A 19,210-nucleotide genomic window follows, 5' to 3' on the forward strand; every position below is an offset into this window, starting at 1 on the left:
ACAGAGGTACCGAGAGAGAGAGAGAGAGAGGGACCGAGAGAGAGAGAGAGACAGACAGAGGGACCGAGAGAGAGAGAGAGAGAGAGAGAGAGAGACAGTGAGACAGAGGGACCGGAGAGAGAGAGACAGAGGGACCGAGACAGACAGACAGAGGGACCGAGCGAGACAGACAGAGGGACCGAGCGAGACAGACAGAGGGACCGAGCGAGGCAGACAGAGGGACCGAGCGAGACAGACAGAGGGACCGAGAGAGACAGACAGAGGGACCGAGAGAGACAGACAGAGGGACCGAGCGAGACAGACAGAGGGACCGAGCGAGACAGACAGAGGGACCGAGCGAGACAGACAGAGGGACCGAGCGAGACAGACAGAGGGACCGAGCGAGACAGACAGAGGGACCGAGCGAGACAGACAGAGGGACCGAGCGAGACAGACAGAGGGACCGAGCGAGACAGACAGAGGGACCGAGAGAGACAGACAGAGGGACCGAGAGAGACAGACAGAGGGACCGAGAGAGACAGACAGAGGGACCGAGAGAGACAGACAGAGGGACCGAGAGAGACAGACAGAGGGACCGAGAGAGACAGACAGAGGGACCGAGAGAGACAGACAGAGGGACCGAGAGAGACAGACAGAGGTGTAAAGTCTGTGGGTTGTGCAGTAAATAAATACACAGACTTTCGAAGTACAAACAAACAGGTCTTTACTATTCAGAGGTCAGGGCGAATCTGCCCCAGTTATCCTGTCACAACACTTATATACTGGTGTGGTCACTGTCGGTATTACAGTATACAGAAGCCAAACAAGTAGTGCCACACTTAAAGTAGTTCCCTTAAAGGTGAACGGTTACATTCAATAGTTCCCTTAAAGGTACACGGGTACATACACTACAATCCTCCTTTTTTAGCTTATTACTTAGAGTCCCCGTTAAACATACATATCTTCAACTTCCCATAAAACAAATTACAGATATAACCTCGGTGGAGTCAATGTCATATAAAACAATTTACAGATATAATCTCGGTGGAAACAGTTCACAGGTTCAGTCTCTGCGGAAACAGTTCATAGATGCAGTCTCTGATCTTGACTCGTTCCGAACATCTCTTTGGTGTAGCCGGTTCACCTGGCTAGCGTGACTCCTCCATAGCCTTTTTTTTGACGTAACAGCTTGAACTTTCGTCCTGTTGAACCAGCAGTGTGGACTTTTACAACCAACTGGCTGTCTTGACCTTTTCCAGTTTTCCAACTAATTTAGCTCCTTTCGTAGTGTCCCGCCTGGGATGGTAGAAGTGCTAATATTTTAGACAGTTATTATCTTCTGCTTCTTCTTTTTCTTTTCTGCCTTTTTGAAACTCTCGGAGCTCCTTTCTTGGCTGCCAGCTGTAGCGCCACCAACTCTCTATGTTCCTTAGACCTTAAGTGCTTCATCCGGATTTCAGCACTTTGGGAGTTTTCATCACAAACTGGGCAGACCACATCCTCGTAATATTCAGTGTCACTCAACAGGTCATGGTAATATTCGGGTTCGTCCTGAGTTAGGCCAGCGAGAGAGCCTTCTTCTTCCTCCTCACCCATCTGGACGTTAGCTGACGGTGGTTCCTTCCCTAGATATCTTTCTTGAAAAGCCTTCTGCATGCATTCATATTCATCCCGCTCTTCCTGGGTTATCTGCCATTCCTTTACGACGGACCTCATTTGTGAGTTCAATACCTTCCCTTCCATCGGGAATTGCGTTATCAGGCTATTTGATCCTTCTACTGAAGTAACGGGTTCCACATTCTTCTGTTCACCTTGACGTGATTCAACGTACTTTTGGCATCCTTGTGAAATCTGTGTTGCCACCTCAGCTATCTCCGTGACTTTTGGGAGCTCCGAACTCCTTCCCCCTGAAGATTGAAGCTCGTGTTCAAATTGTTCCCCTTGCAGAGTCCTGTCCTTCAGCATATGAAGAAGTTGGCTGACCGTTAACTCTTCCCTGGGAACACGGTAGATCAGAGTCTTCTCCATTTCATCCACCTTGTTCTCCAATGCTTTCACCTTCGCTCCCTCTTGTACTTTGGTTTCCAGTGCTCGGAGAAGTTGCGCCTTGATGCTCTCTCACTCATGTTCAGGGCCCATTCTTACAGTCTCGGTGTTTCTCACAGTTTCTTTTTTTTTTACTGAAAGGATTCCCAGTTGAATCTGTTCTTCAAGTCGTTGAACCTCGGTCATTGCCGCCTCATATTTGTCTTGGGTTTCCTTCAATATTATTATGAGTTCTTGGACATCTTATCTTTCATGTTCTGCCATGTCTTTCACCTCTACTTTCTCATCGATGAATGGAACCTCTACCGATGAGTCTGTCTTGGCCTTGAGCTCATCCAGAATTTCCTGCAGCCTTTGGACTTCCTGCTCATGTTCAACCTTTAGTTGTTCATATGCTTCTACTGAAACTAGCTTTTCGGAGGTTGCTGAGTTAACCCCTTCCAGAATGGTAGTCTGGACCAGTTCATACTGTTCTTTCAACTTGTTACACTCTGCTTGCAACGAGTCGTAGAGATGAACTGGGATAAAATCCTGGCTTCCTGAAGATTCCTCTTCCTTTGGTTCGTTCTGTAAATATTCTAGTTTCTGAACAGCATCAGGGGAATGTGATTGGTATTTGGCCATGATGGCTCTATGGTCGCTCTCTGCTTGAGCTAGCTGTCTCTGTTGTCTTTCCAGGTTCTCCCATTCGGTGTCCCAGAACTTTTCCATATTTTTCATCTCTTGTATGAGACGGTCACTCAACTGTTCTAATTGTTGTCGTACTTTGACATAAGTTTGAGTCCGAACTCGGTGTTCTTCCGTCGTGGATGAATCCTTTGCTTGAACAGGCTCAGAATTCTCTGTCAACCTGGAGTTCTGCTCTGCAGCTTTATTCTTCTTGGTAACATAAGTCCTTCTGCATGTCTGCGTTTCCTTCCCCATCGTCGGCAAGTCCCTTTTAGCCTTGTCTTCCATATTTGCATTGGTCTTATCGTCATCCATTTCAGAATCTGAGCTGATAGCTTGCACCGAGTCCTCCCTCATTATGGCTTTTAGGTAGTGCCATTCCATATCTATTTTCTTAATCCACTCCCGTCCTAGAAGTGGTGGTCCTCCTTCAGGTACTACGTACAAATTCATTCTTGGGTGTTCTTTACCTCTATCTCTCACCTTGACTCTTATTTTCCCCATGGGGTATACGTTCTGCCCCGTGTATGTCTGTAATACGAACTTGGTATTTCTTAAAGGTATGTGAGAGAATAGCCGGTGGTAGTCCCTTCGGTTGATGACTGATAGAGCTGATCCAGTGTCCAGCTCCATTCTTACTTGGACTCCAGCTATTTTTAGTACGACCCAGATCGTTTGTAGATCCGTCTCTTTCCCCACATTGTGGATTCTCAGACTACCCAGCTCCTGGTTGTTTGGGTCTGAGTCTGAATTCTGTTCGTCTGCACTCTTCTCAGCCACCTGATGTACCTTGTTGTACTTTGCTTGTGGTGGCTTCCATTGATTGTTGGTCTTTTTCCCGGACCGGCATACCTTCGCGATGTGACCCAGTTTGCCACATTTCCTACACTCTTGGTTCTTAAACCAGCATTGATTCTGGTCGTGCGTTGTCTTCCCACAACGGTAGCATTTTGTTGTGCTCGCAGTAATTTGGTCCACCCCGAGTGCCGCCGCCTTTAGCTGCATTTCCGCCGTCCCTTTCGCTGCGGCTTCGTGTGATGCAGCTATGAGGACAGCCCTGTCCAGTGTGAGGTCGTTTTCTTCCAGTAGTCGCTTCTGCGTTCCTTCTTTGGACAATCCGCATACGAACTTGTCCCGCAGTGCCTCTGTCAGATTCCCTCCGAACTGGCAGTATTTCGCCAGCCTACGCAGCTCGACCAAGTATTCCGCATTGCTTTCGTCTTTCCTCTGCGTTCTTGCGTAGAATTTGAATCGTTCAGCCAGCATCAACGGTGTGGGGTTCAAATGGTCCTTCAGCACAGCCACAATTTCTTCGAAGGTCTGATCCGCTGGTTTAGCTGGTGCTATTAGATGCTTCAAGAGCCCGTATGTTTTTGCCCCCATCGAGTTTAGCAATGTTATCGCCTTGTCGTCTTCCTCTATTTTGTTGGCTTCGCAATAGATCTCTATGCGTTCCACGTACGTGGCCCAGTCTTCTATTTCAGAATTAAAATCGTTAATATTCCCTCGCTTAGGCATCTTTCTTTCTTTGAAGCAGCACCGTATTTCTTTAAGTATTATTTATAATCTTTTTTTTCTAAAATGGCGGTTTTCTTGCGAAAATGGCGGTTTCCCGCTCTTCCTTTCTCTCCCCGCCCACTTCAATGGCGGTTTCCCGCCTCTGTCGTCTTCTCCGCCTAATGGCGGCTTCCCGCGTTTCTCCCTGGTGTAAGGGGTACGCTTTCCCCACAGCGGACAGGTGCAGCCGCTGGGCTGGCTCTCGCACAGCTCCCCTTACTCGGCTCTGTCTTTTCCTCCCGCCCGCACGGCTCTACCGGCGCTGGGTACACCCCGTTAACGGAGGACAGTTCAGCTGCTGGACTGGCTCTCGCGCAGTCTCTCTCTCCCCGTGTTCGGCTCTGTCTCTCCCTCTCCCGCACGTTCGGTTCTACCGGCTCTGGGTACCCCGTAGGTGGAGAACAGTTCAGCCGCTGGACTGGCTCTCGCGCAGTCTCTCTCCCCGTTCTCGGCTCCTGTTCGCTCTCCCACTCCCGCACGTTCGGTTTTTGCCGGCTCTGAGTACCCCGTTGGTGGAGAACAGCTCAGCCGCTGGACTGGCTCCTCGCAGTCTCTCTCTCTCACCCGGCTCTCACCCGCACGGTTCCCGTTCGCCTCCCCAGCCCTCTCGCAGACCGGTGTTTCCCTCCCCGGCTGCAGCTGGGTTTCTCTTCCCGCGCCTACTCGCAGGTTCAGCGCTTCGTGGCTGCGGTCGCTGCCCGGATTTTTCCCGCCGATCGCGGTCCGGCTGTCACCCGACGCCGTTGGACCCGACTTTTGGCCGGTACAGCTCCCCCTCGACCGAGGTCGAGTGCTCTGCCCTTCTCCTCCGGATACTTCTACCCCTTCCCCTACTCAGTCTCTTCGGCCGCCTTGTTTCTTGCTGGTTGGCTCACTCCACACCGTGGTAGCAGGGTAATCAGTTCCTGTTGCTGATGAAGCTTTTGTTGCTAGACTTCCAGCTTCTGTAAAGTACCACACTTTCTGTTGTTGTAGCCTCGTGTTTTCTTTTGGTAGCACGACGAGGGCGGTTGCCTCTCTTCGACGCTCTTTGTTACTTTGCTATTCTTGCCGCAGGGTACGATCGGACTCGTCGCCACTGTAAAGTCTGTGGGTTGTGCAGTAAATAAATACACAGACTTTCGAAGTACAAACAAACAGGTCTTTACTATTCAGAGGTCAGGGCGAATCTGCCCCAGTTATCCTGTCACAACACTTATATACTGGTGTGGTCACTGTCGGTATTACAGTATACAGAAGCCAAACAAGTAGTGCCACACTTAAAGTAGTTCCCTTAAAGGTGAACGGTTACATTCAATAGTTCCCTTAAAGGTAGACGGGTACATACACTACAAGAGGGACCGAGAGAGAGACAGACAGAGGGACCGAGAGAGACAGACAGAGGGAGTGAGACACAGCCATAGAGTCATTGAGCCATAACAACACAGAAGGAGGCCATTCGGTCCATCTAGTCCATGCCGGCTCTCTGTAGAGCAATCCAGTCAGTCCCATTCCCCCACTCTATCCCCATAGCCCTGCAGGTTTATTTCCCTCAAGTGCCTATCCAGTCTCCCCTTGAAAACATCGAGTGTGTCCGCTTCCACCACTTCCGTCGGCAGCGAGTTCCAGGTCCTCACCACTCACTGCGCAAAAAAGTTTTTCCTCACATCTCCCCCTGTATCTCTTGCCCAAAACCTTAAATCTGTGTCCCCTAGTCCTTGTACCATCAACTAGTGGGAACAGCCTTTCCCCGTCTAGCCTATCCAAACCCGTCATAATCTTGTACACCTCTATCAAATCACCCCTCAACCTCCTTTGCTCTAATGAAAACAAATCCAGTTTCTCCAACCTGTCCCTGTAGCTAAGATCCCCCATCCCCGGAACCATTCTGGTAAATCTCCTCTGCACCCTCAAATGTCTTCACATCCTTCCTAAAGTGTGGTGACCAGAACTGGACGCAATACTCCAGTTGTGGCCAAACCAGCGCTTTATAAAGGTTCAACATAACTTCCCTACTTTTGTACTCAATACCTCTATTTATGAAGCCCAAGATCCCATATGCTTTGCTAACCACTCTCAATGTGTCCCGCCACCTTCAGGGACCTATGCACATTAACTCCCAGGTCCCTCTGTCCCTGCACACTCTTTAAAACTGTGCCATTAACTGTATATTGCCTCTCTCTGTTCCTTCTGCCAAAATGCATCAGCTCACACTTCTCTTTATTAAATTCCATCTGCCACTTGTCTGCCCATTCTGCTAGCCTTTCTATGTCCTGTTGCAGTCGATTGGTATCATTCTCACTGTTTGCCCCACCCCCAAGTTTGGTGTCATTGGAAAATTTAGAAGTTCTACTCTGTATTCCAATATCCAGGTCATTTATATATATCAAAGAAAGCAGTGGCCCCAGCACTGACCCTTGGGGAACACCACTGTCTACCATTCTCCAGTCTGAAAAACAGCCATTTACCACAACTTGCTGTTTTCTGTCCTTAAGCCAATTCCTTATCCAAGCTGCCACTGACCCACCTATTCCATGAGCCTCAATTTTGTTAACCAGCCTTCTATGTGGTACTTTGTCAAACGCCTTCCGAAAATCCATGTAGACAACATCCATTGCATTCCCTTCATCAATCCTCTGTTACTTCATCAAAAAATTCAATTAGATTAGTCAAACACGATCTGCCTTTTACAAATTTGTGTTGGCTCTCCTTACTTAGCTTAAAGCTCTCCAAGTGCCCACTAATTTTTTCCTTGATTATAGTTTCTAAAACTATACCCACCACTGATGTTAAACTGACCAGCTTGTAGTTACTAGGATTGGCCTTACACCCTTTCTTGAACAATGGTGTCACATTTGCCACTTTCCAATCCTCAGGCACTTCCCCCCGCATCTAGGGAAGATTGGAAAATTATGGCAAGCCCTTCCGCTATCTCCTCCCCCAATTCCCTTCGCAACTTGGGATGCAAGCCATCTGGACCAGGTGACTTAGCCACTCTAAGCATACCCAGCCTTTCTAGTACATCCTGTCTATCAATTTTCACCCCTTCCATTGCTTCTACCTTTTCCACTTCTACCGATATTTTGTCAGCATCCACCTCCTTAGTAAACACCGCTACAAAGTACTCATTGAGTATTCTAGCCTTGCCCTGCGCCTCTAAGCATATGTCACCTTCTTTGTCTCTAATAGGCCCCACCCCGCCTCTTACTACCTGCTTACATGCCGGTAGAAGATTTTTGGGTTCCCTTTTATGTTAACCGCCATTCTATGCTCATATTCTCTCTTTGCCAATCTTATTTTCATCTTCACTTCCCCTCTCAACTTATTGTATTTGGTCTGGTTCTCCCTTGAAGAATTCACCTGACATGCATCATACATCCTCTTTTTTGTTTCATCATCTTCTCTATCTCCCTCGCCATCCAAGGAGCCCTTGCTTTGGTTCCCTTACCCTTCCCTCTTGTTGGAATGTACCTAGCTTGTACTTGGAACATCTCTAAAGATCACCCATTGTTCCGTTACAGTTTTTCCTGTCAGTCTTTGGTTCCATTTTACTCTGGCTAGACCCTTTTGCATCCCATTGAAGTTAGCCCTATTCCAGTTTAGAAGTTCCACTCTAGATTGTTCCTTGCTCATCTAAATCTTATGATACGATGATCACTCGTACCCAAGTGTTCTCCCACAGACACTTGGTCGACCTGGCCCACCTCATTCCCTAGCACCAGATCCAGCAACGCCTCTTTCCTAGTTGGGCCAAGAACACACTGGTTACGGGAAAAAAAAATTTTATTCATTGATGGGATGTGGGTGTCGCTGGCTAGGCCTGCATTTAGTGCCCATCCCTAATTGCCCTTGAGAAGATGGTGGTGAGCCGCCTTCTTGAACCGCTGCAGTCCATATGGTGTAGGTACACCCACAATGCTGTTAGGAAGGGAGTTCCAGGATTTTGGCCCAGCGACAGTGAAGGAACGGCGATACAGGTCCAAGTCAGGATGGTGTGTGGCTTGGAGGGGAACTTGTAGGTGGTGATGTTCCCATGCGTCTGCTGCCCTTGTCCTTCTAAGTGGTAGAGGTCGCGGGTTTGGAAGGTGCTGTTGAAGGAGCTTTGGCGAGTTGCTGCAGTGCATCTTGTAGATGGTACATACTGCAGCCACAGTGCGCCAGTGGTGGAGGGAGTGAATGTTGAAGGTGGTGGATGGAGTGCCAATCAAGCGGGCTGCTTTATCCTGAATGGTGTCGAGCTTCTTGAGTGTTGTTGGAGCTGCACTCATCCAGGCAAGTGGAGAGTATTCCATCACGCTCCTGACTTGTGCCTTGTAGATGGTGGAAAGGCTTTGGGGAGTCAGGAGGTGAGACACTCGCCGCAGAATTCCCAGCCTCTGGCCTGCTCTTGTAGCCACAGTATTTATATGGCTGGTCCAGTTCAGTTTCTGATCAATGGTAACCCCCAGGATGTTGATAGTGGGGGATTCAGCGATGGTAATGCCATTGAATGTCAAGGGGAGATGGTTAGAGTCTCGCTTGCTGGAGATGGTCATTGCCTGGCACTTGTGTGGTGCAAATGTTATTTGCCACTTGTCAGCCCAAGTCTGAATGTTGTCCAGGTCTTGCTGCATATGGACACGGACTGCGTCAGTATCTGACGAGTCTCGAATGGTGCTGAACACATTTCAGAAATTCCTCCCACTCCTTTCCCTTTACCCTAGCATTATCCCAATCGATATTTGGGGAATTAAAGTCCCCCAATATCACCACTCTATAGCTCTTGCATATCTCTGGTGATTTCCCTGCAGATTTGCTCCTCTACCTCCCTCTCACTCACTATTTGGAGGCCTGTAGAATACCCCCAATAGTGTGATCATACCCTTTTTGCTCCTCAACTCTAACCAACTGGATTCTGTCCTTGTCCCCTCAAGAACATCCTCCCTTTCCAACACTACAATGTCTTCCTTAATCAGCACTGCCACCCCACCTCCCTTTTTTCCTTCCCTATCTTTTGTGAACACCTTGTACCCTTGAATATAAAGTGCCCAGTCCTCATCGTTTTTAAGCCACATTTCCGTTATTGCCACAACATCGTAATGCCAGACGGTTAATTGTGCTTGTTGGTCACCAACCTTATTCACCACACTTGTGTGTTTATGTACATGCATTCTAAACCCATTTTTGAATTTTTCGTAGTCTTTCTTAGTCTGCTCCTATCTAATATGGTACTACTCCGCCTCTAGTACTACTTTCTTCTCTAGTACTATCCAACGCACTCGCTCTTTCATGCACCTTATTCCTCTTTTCTACTCCTATATGCTGGTGCCCATCCCCCTGCCAAGCTAGTTTAAACCCTCCCCAACAGCACTAGCAAACCTCCCCACAAGAATATTGATCCCAGCTCTGTTGAGGTGTAACCCGTCCGGCTTGTACAGGTCTCACCTTCCCCAGGAATGGTCCCAATGCCTCAGGAATCTAAAGCCCTCCCTCCTGCACCATCTCTCCAGCCATGCATTCATCTGTTCTATCCTCCTATTCCTGTACTCACTAGCACGTGGCATCAGAAGTAATCCAGAGATTACTACCTTTGGAGGTCCTGCTTTTTAATCTCTTTCCTAGCTCCCTAAACTCTGCCTGCAGGACCTCATCCCTTTTTCTACCTATGTCGTTGGTACCGATATGGACAACGACCTCTGGCTGTTCACCCTCCCCCCTCAGAGTGTCCTGCAGCTGCTCAGTGACATCCTTGACCTGGCACCAGGGAGGCAACATACCATCCTGGAATCACGTCTGCGTCCCCTAACCAATGAATCCCCTGTCACTATTGCTCTTCCACTCTTCCTCCCCCCCCCTCCGTGCAGCTGAGCCACCCGTGGTGCCGGGGCCTTGGCTCTGGCTGCTCTCCCCAGAGGAGCCATCACCCCCACCAGTTTCCAGAACTGTGAACCGGTTAGCGAGCGAGAAGCACTCGGAGGATTCCTGCCCTACATACCTGGTCCTCCTTCTCTGTCTGACGGTCTCCCATTCCCTCTAGAATCATAGAAAGTTACAGCACGGAAGGGGGCCATTTCGGCCCATTGTGTCCATGCCGGTCAACAAAGAGCTATCCAGCCTAATCCCACTTCCCAGCTCTTGGTCCATAGCCCTGCAGGTTACAGCATCCCAAGTGCACATCCAAGTACTTTTTAAATGTGGTTAGGGTTCCTGCCTCTACCACCCTTTCAGGCAGTGAGTTCCAGACCCCCACAACCCTCTGGGTGAAGAAATTTCCCCTCAAATCCCCTCTAAACCTTCCCCCAATTACTTTAAATCTGTGCCCCCTGGCTTTTGACCCCTCTGTTAAGGGAAATAGTTCCTTTCTATCCACTTTATCTAGGCCCCTCATAATTTTATACACCTCAATAAGGTCTCCCCTCAGCCTCCTCTGTTCCAAAGAAAACAAACCCAGCCTATCCAGTCTTTCCTCATAGCTAAGATTCTCTACTCCCAGCAACATCCTTGTAAATCTCCTCTATATTCAATTCAAATCGCTTTATTGGCATGACAAGTTACATCTTATGTTGCCAAAGCATCGAAAAACATTCATGTTTGTTCACAAAAATACAGATCTATCCATACAGTGTATAAACAGATATATCCCTGAGTGTATAAATATACTTTCATATAATTTATATATACTCTTTTCTTATATTTAGTGGTTGTCCCTCTGTTTATGGCAAGCTGTAACATAGCGTGCAGCTAGTGTTACACAATTTCTCTCTTCCCCTAGTAGGTATGGGAGTTTTTGGTCGTCATTCAAATTCCTGAATTCCGGGCATATTTTTGTGAATTTTGGGTAGAAATTCTCCCTTATGCCCTGATATTTTCTACAAGCTGTGAGGAAGTGCATCTCTGTCTCCACCACTCCCTGACTGCAGTGAGAGCATATCCTGTCCTCTCTTGGTAGCCGGGTCTCCCTGTGTCTACCTTTTTTGATCGCCAGGTTATGTTCACTAAGTCTGTACATTGTCAAAGTTTTTCTCAGTTTGCTATCCTTTACCATGGTCAGGTAATCAGCCATGTTGTATTGTCTGTTTAGGGCCAAGTAGCAATTGAGTTTGCTTTGGGTTTTTGTTGTTTCTGTCCAATATGACAGATATTTTTCCTTTTGCTTAGCGATGATTGTGTTGGGTCGAATTCTGTGTGTTACGCTGTCACTGTCCTGGGGCTGGTTATTGTTAGTAGTTACTTCACTGAGTCCCAGGACTAGTTGACTGAGGGTATTCTTCTTTATGGTCCTCTCTTGGCATTTCAGGGCTTCGTAATGATAGCATTGGGGGTTGCTCATTGCTAGGTGTTTCCAAAATTTGGTGGCTCTTTTTTGGATAGTGATTATTAATGGATATTGGCCTAGTTCTGCCCTGCATGCATTGTTTACGGTTTTCCTTTGAGTCCGGAGGATACTTTTACAGAATTCTGCATGTAGGATCTCAATTGGGCGTTTGTCCCATTTTGCAAATTCTTGTTGTGTTAGCGGTCCCCACACCTCACTGCCATAGAGTGCAATTGGTTCAATTACTGATTTGAAAATTGAGCCAAATGCTAATTGGGATTTCTATTTGAATTGATTTTTTAATGGCATAGAAAGCCCTTCTTGCTTTCTCTAGTGCAATCACATCTTTCCTGTCATGTGATGACCAGAACTGCACACAGTACTCTAGCTGAGGCCTAACTACAGTTGAAGCATAACCCCCCTGCTCTTGTATTCTATGCCACGGCTAATAAAGGCAAGCATTCCGTATGCCTTCTTAACCACCTTATCTACCTTGCCTGCTACCTTCAGGGATCTGTGGACATGCACTCTAAGGTCCCTTTGTTCCTCTACGCTACTCAGTGTCCTACCATTTAATGTGTATTCCCTTTTCTTGTTAGCCCTCCCCAAATGCATTACCTCACACTTCTCTGGATTGAATTCCATTTGCCACTGTTCTGCCCACCTGACCAATTTATTGATATCTTCCTGCAGTCTACAGCTTCCTTCTTCATTATTAACCACACAGCCGATTTTAGTATCATCTGCAAACTTCTTAATCATACCCCCTATATTCAATACCACAAAAAGCAAGGGACCTATTACTGAGCCCTGCGGAACCCCACTGGAAACAGCCTTCCAGTCACAAAAACACCCATCAACCATTACCCTCTGCTTCCTGTCTCCGAACCAGTTTTGAATCCAACTTGAGACTTTGCCCTGGATCCCATGGGCTTTTAACTTCGTGACCAGTCTGCTACGTGGAACCTTATCAAAAGCCTTGCTAAAGTCCATATAAACTACATCAAAACGCACTACCCTCATCTACCCTCCTTCTTGCCTCCTCAAAAAATGTCAGACACATCCTTCCCTTAACAAATCCATGCTGACTATCCTCGATTAATCCGTGTCTTTGTAAATGAAGATTTATCCTGTCCTTCAGAATTTGTTCCAATAATTTTCCCACCACCGAGGTTAGGCTGACTGGCCTGTAATTACTCAGTCTATCTTTTTCTCCTTTTTTAAATAAGGGTACCACATTAGCAGTCCTCCGGCACCACACCTGAAGCCAGAGAGGATTGAAAAATGGTCAGGGTCTCTGCTATTTTCTCTTTTGCTTCGCTTAACAGCCTTGGATACATTTCATCCGGGCCTGGGGATTTATCCACTTTTAAAGCTGCTAAACCCCTTAACACTTCCTCTCTCACTATGTTTATTTCATCTAATATTTCACACTCCTCCCCCCCAATAGCAATGTCTGCTTCGCCGCTCTCCTTTGTGAAAACAGACGCAAAGTATTCATTAAGAACCCTACCGACATCTCCCGCCTCCACACACAGATTACCCTCATGATCTCTAATAGGCCCTACCCTTTCTTTCGTTATCCTCTTTCTCTTAATATATTTATAAAACATCTTTGGGATTTCCTTGACAAGAATTTTTCATGCTCTCTCTTTGCTTTCCTAATATCCTTTTTAATTGCACCCCTGCACTTTCTGTACTCCTCTAAAGATTCTGGAGTATTTAGCCCTCGGTATCTGTCATACGCCTCCCTTTTTTGCCTTATCCTACCCTGCATGTCCCTAGACATCCAGGGGGCTTTAGATTTGTTAGTCCCACCTTTTCTCTTGAAGGGCACATATTTGGTCTGAACCCTCCGGATCTCCTCCTTGAATGCCTCCCACTGCTCTGACATTGATTTACCTTCAAGTAGCTGTTTCCAGTCCACTATGGCTAAATCCCCTCTGAGCTTAGCAACATTTGCTTTTCCGCAATTTAGAATTTTTATTCCTGGTCTATCCTTGTCCTTTTCCATAACTAACTTAAATCTAACAGAATTATGGTCACTAGCACCAAAATTACACCTTCTACCTGCCCAGCTTCATTCCCTAAAACTAAGTCCAGAACCGCCCCCTCCCTTGTTGGGCTTGCTACATACTGGCTATAAAAGTTCTCCTGGATGCATTTTAGGAATTCCGCACCCTCTATACCCTTCACACTCTCTGCCTGCACATTCGGAGGCTGTGGGGTGGCCACTTCTAGAGACGGGCTTTCCAAGTATTTCTGTCTCGCGGATGCACTGTAGTGACTCCAGCTGCCGCCCAACCACCGAAACCTGGAGCTCGAGTTGCTGCAGTTGCCGAAACTTCCCGCACATGTGGTCGTCCAGGCCGCAAGAAGTGTCCACGATATCTCACATGACATACGATGTGCAAATCACGGGACTGAGCTGCCCTGCCTGCCTCTGTTTACCAGACTATGGAGGTAATTTAGCACAAAAAACATAGGAACATAGAAAAATAGGAGCAGGAGTCGGCCATTCGAGCCTGCTCCGCATTCAACACGATCATGGCTGATCCACTCTCTCAATACCATATTCCCGCTCTCTCCCCATACCCCTTGATGCCTTTTGTGTCTAGAAATCTATCGATCTGCTTCTTAAATATATTCAGTGACTTGGCCTCCACAGCCTTCTGTGGTAGAGAATTCCACAGGTTCACCACCCTCTGGGTGAAGACATTCCTCCTCATCTCAGTCCTAAATGTCCTACCCCGTAACCTGAGACTGTGACCCCTCGTTCCAGACCCCCCAGCCAGGGGAGACATCCTCCCTGCATCCAGTCTGTCTAGCCCTGCCGAGAAAAAACTTAAAACTTAACCAGAGACAGCCAGAGAGAGAGACACACAACAGACACAGAGCCGATGCTCACCCTGTCTCCACAACCACTGCTAGTCTCTGCCGGCTGGGAGCAGCGGCCGCAGATTCTCAGCCATTTGCCGCATTGCGTGTCCGGGTGATGTGGGGAGGCGGTACAGCCGAGACCCGGGCTCTGCCCCCCTCCATCCCCCCGGATTTCCCCCTCCCCGGACTCACCTTGACCGAGAAGATCAGCGCCACCAAGCCGAGGCAGCAGAAGTTCATGTGGAAGAAATTGAAAATGGACCAGACCAGGTGGTCGCGGAGCGGCAGCACATTGGGGGCCAGGTTAATGACGGTGCTCGACACCGAGCCGCCATCCTCCTTCAGCCCCTGGTACGGGGATTCATCGGCACCTGGTCGGCTCTGTACTCCATCCCGGACTTAGACTGGGGACAGAGCGGAGTGAGAAACCGCGCTGGCCTCCGGACCTTATAAACAGGGGCGGAGCGAGGAACGGGGCCACTCCCACACTGAGCAATCCTCTGAATGTGGAATATTCCCAGAATGAGTAATCCTCTGAATCTGGAATACTCCAGGTGTGGATTACTCTAAGCATGAGGCAATGTTGCAACCGTGTGTAATACTCTGGGTAATACTCAGAGAGAGATAATCTCCCAGTCTGTAACTCTCCCAGTGCTCCAGGTGTGGTCTAACCAGGGTTTTGTACAGCTGCAGCATAACTTCTACCCCCTGGTACTCTAGTCCTCTCGATATAAAGGCCAGCATTCCATTAGCCTTTCTGATTATTTTCTGTACCTATTTATGACATTTTAATGATCGATGTACCTGGACCCCCCGAGTCTCTTTGGACCTCCACTGTTTTTAGCCTTTCACCCTTTAGAAAGGACCCTGTTGGATCCTTTGTCGGTCCAAAGTGGATGACCTCACATTTGCCTACATTGAAATCCATTTGCCACATTTTTTCCCATTCAACCTGTCGATATCCCTTAGCAAAATACTGCGGATGCTGGAAATCCGAAATAACAACAGAAGACGCTGGAAAAACTCAGCAGGCCAGGCAACATCCGTGGAGAGAGAAACAGAGTTAACGTTTCAGGTCAAAACCCTGAAGAAGAATGTTGCCTGAGTTTTTCCAGCATCTTCTGTTGTTATGTCGATATCCCTTTGAAATTTTATGCATTCATCTAAACTGCCTACAATGCCACCTATCTTTGTGTCATCGGCAACTTTGGATATATGACTTTCGATCCCATCATCTAAGTCATTAATAAATATTGTGAATAGTTGAGGCCCCAAAACAGATCCCTGCGGGACACCACGAGTCACATCCTGCCAATCTGAGTACCTGCCCATTATCCCTACTGCCTGTCTCCTGCCGCTCAGCCAGTTTTGGGCTTCTACCTTGGTTAACAGTCTTTTATCTGGGACTTCATCAAATGCCTTCTGGAAGTCCATATAAATAACATCAATAGACATTCCCCTGTCCACTACTTTAGTCACCTCTTCAAAAAATTCAATCAGGTTTGTCGGGCCTGACCTGCCTTTCACAAATCCATGCTGGCTCTCTCTGATCAACTGAAAATTTTCCTTTAAAACCCTGGGATGGAAACCTTCTGGCCCTGGGGATTTGTCACTCTTTAGTGCCATTATTTTCTTCATTACTGTTATTTTACTTACATTAATTTTATTGAGTCCCTCTCCCCGATTCAATATTAATTTCTTTGGGATTTCCGGCATGCTATCCTCTTCCTCTACTGTAAATACTGACGCAAAGTAATTGTTCAACATGTCCGCCATTTCCTTATCATTGACAATATCGCCGCTTTCAGTTTTTAAGGGCCCAACATTGCTCCTGACCACTCTCTTTTTCCTAATGTAATTGTAAAAATTATTTCTGTTGATTTCGGTATCCCTTGCAAGTTTCCTTTCATACTCCCTTTTTGTAGCTCTTACTATCTATTTTGTGACCCTTTGCTTTTCTTTGTATCTTTCCCATTCCGCAGGATCTGTACTATTTTTTGCAATTTTGTGGCTTTTTCCTTTAGTTTGATGCTGTCCCTCATCTCTTTAGTCCAGGACTGGTTTTATTGGCAAGTAGACCTCTTGCCCCTCAGGGGTATAAACTGGTTCTGTATCACATTAATTTATTTTTTGAACATCTCCCACTGATCTGTTGTTTTACCCATTAACAGATTTGCCCAGTTTACTGTGGACAGTCTTTGCCTCATCCCGTTGAACTCAGCCTTACCTAAATCTAGAATCTTAGTCGCTGTTTTGCGTTTCTCCCTTTCATACACTATGTTGAACTCGATCATGTTATGATTGCTATTGGATAAATGTTCACGCACCGTTAGGCTGTTAATTAAACCTGGCTCATTACTCAAACGACCATGGTAAACTATCCCTCCTCATCCACCTCGACCTCTCTGCAGCCTTTCACATGGTTGACCACACCATCCTCCTCTAATGCCTCTCCTCCATCATGCAGCTCAGCAGGACTGTCCTTGCCTGGTTCCACTCTTATGAATCCAATCATAGGCAGAGAACTGGCAGATGGTGTATCAGGAGGTGGTCACACCTATGAAGTTAATTAATTCAGATGTAGCCCATGGTCAGGGACAGGACGGTGTGACTACGATTGAGGCAGGTACGGGGATCCAGGAGGTAGAGCTGGAGGAGCCGCAGCCCTTGCTCTTGTCCAACAGGTTCGAGGTTCTTACTCCCTGTGGGGACAGGAGCAGGGACTGCAGGGAGGATGAGCAACCTGGCCACAGCACCGTGGAACAGGGAGCCATTCAAGAGGGGGGAGTAAATAGAAATGTTGTAGTGGTAGGGGATAGTATTATTAGGGAGATAGATAGAGTTCTCTGCAGCCGAGAGCGAGAGTCCCGAAGGCTGTGTTGCCTACCCGGTGCCAGGGTTAAGGACATCTCCTCTGGGCTGGAAAGAAACTTGCAGTGGGAGGGGGTGGATCCAGTTGTCGTGGTCCATGTTGGTACAAACGACGTAGATAGGACTAGGAAGCCGGTTCTGTTAAAGGAGTATGAGCAGCTAGGGGTCAAATTAAAAAACGGAACCTCAAGGGTAATAATCTCTGGATTATTACCTGAGCCATGAGCGAATTTGGCTAGGACAAATAAAATTAGAGAGTTAAATGCGTGGCTCAAAGACTGGTGTGGGAGAAATGGGTTTTGCTTCCTGGGACACTTGCACCAGTACTGGGGCAGGAGGGAGCTGTTCCGTTGGGACGGGCTTCACTTGGCCAGTGCTGGGACTAGAGTCCTGGCGGATCATATAACTAGGGCTGTAGAGAGGGCTTTAAACTAACTAGTGGGGGGGAGGTTCTTAGAGAGCAAATAATAAAAATGACAACAGAGAAGGTCATAGACTTAGGTAGCAGTGGGGAAATTAAAAACCAGAGCATGTCAGGAAGGGGCAGAAGGTATGGAGTAAAAGGTAAAGTAATAAAAAGGGCAAAAGCAGGAACTAAGTGTCACAAAACATATTTGAAAGTTCTCTATCTGAATGCACGTAGCATTCGTAACAAAATAGACGAGTTAATGGCACAAATAATTACATATGGGTATGATCTTGTGGCCATTACAGAAACATGGCTGCAGGGTGACAATGCCTGGGAATTAAACATACCAGGTTATTTAACGATCAGGAAGGACAGGCAGGAAGGAAGGGGAGGTGGGGTGTCTATGTTAATAAAGGAAGGAATCACTGTAATACAGAGACATGATATTGGGTCAAAAGATCAGGATAATGAAACAGTTTGGGTGGAGGTAAGGAATAATAAGGGGAAAAAAACACTAGTGGGCGTAGTCTATAGGCCTCCGAACAGTTGCAACTCTGTTGGACAGAGTATCAATCAGGAAATAGTTGAGGCTTGTAATAAGGGAGCATCTATAATTATGGGGGATTTTAACTATCATATTAATTGGACAAATCAAATTGGGCAGGGCTGCCTTGAGGATGAGTTCATTGAGTGTATTAGGGATGGGTTTCTTGAGCAGTATGTAACTGAACCGACCAGGGGGCAAGCAACCTTAGATCTGGTCCTGTGTAACGAGACAGGATTAATTAAAAATGTCCTAGTAAAGGATCCCCTTGGAATGAGTGACCATAACATGGTTGAATTCCATATTCAATTAGAGGGTGAGAAGGTTGGATCTCAAATGAGCGTGCTAAGCTTGAATAAAGGAGACTATGAAGGTATGAGAGCGGAATTGAGTAGAGTGGATTGGGAAAATAGATTAAAGGGTAAGACGGTACACGATCAGTGGTGTACATTTAAGGAGTTATTTTACAACTTCCAAAAAATATATATTTCACTGAGAAGAAAAGGGTGTAAAAGAAAAGACAGCCATCCGTGGCTAAGTAAAGAAATTAAGGATAGTATTCGACTAAAAACAAGGGCATATAAGGTAGCCAAATCTAGTGGGAGGATAGAGGATTGGGAAAACTTTAAAAGACAGCAAAAAATAACAAAAAGATTGATTAAGAAAGGGAAGATAGATTATGAAAGTAAATTAGCAAAAAATATAAAAACAGATAGTAAGAGTTTTTATAGTTATATTAAAAGAAAAAGGGTGGCTAAAGTAAATGTTGGTCCCTTAGAGGATGAGACCGGGAAATTAATGGTGGGAAATATGGAGATGGCAAAAACACTGAATGAATATTTTGTATCAGTCTTTACAGTAGAGGACACTAAGAATATCCCAACACTGGACAAACAGAGGGCTATGGGGGGGGAGGAGCTAAACACGATCAAAATCACTAAGGAAGTGGTACTCGGTAAAATAATGGGACTCAAGGCGGATA

At 46.8% G+C, this 19,210-nt stretch overlaps 1 pseudogene; it reads right to left on the reverse strand.

Annotated features, from left to right (window-relative positions):
* LOC147107228 (dispanin subfamily A member 2b-like) overlaps nucleotides 1-14,867 on the reverse strand; it is a 36,222-nt pseudogene extending 21,355 nt beyond the window's left edge.
* Nucleotides 14,868-19,210: the final 4,343 nt, after the last annotated feature.

This window comes from Somniosus microcephalus, chromosome 15, assembly GCF_052327205.1.
Source record: "Somniosus microcephalus isolate GS21.2 chromosome 15, FLI_Smic_1.0, whole genome shotgun sequence".
Classification (NCBI taxonomy): Eukaryota; Metazoa; Chordata; class Chondrichthyes; order Squaliformes; family Somniosidae; genus Somniosus; species Somniosus microcephalus.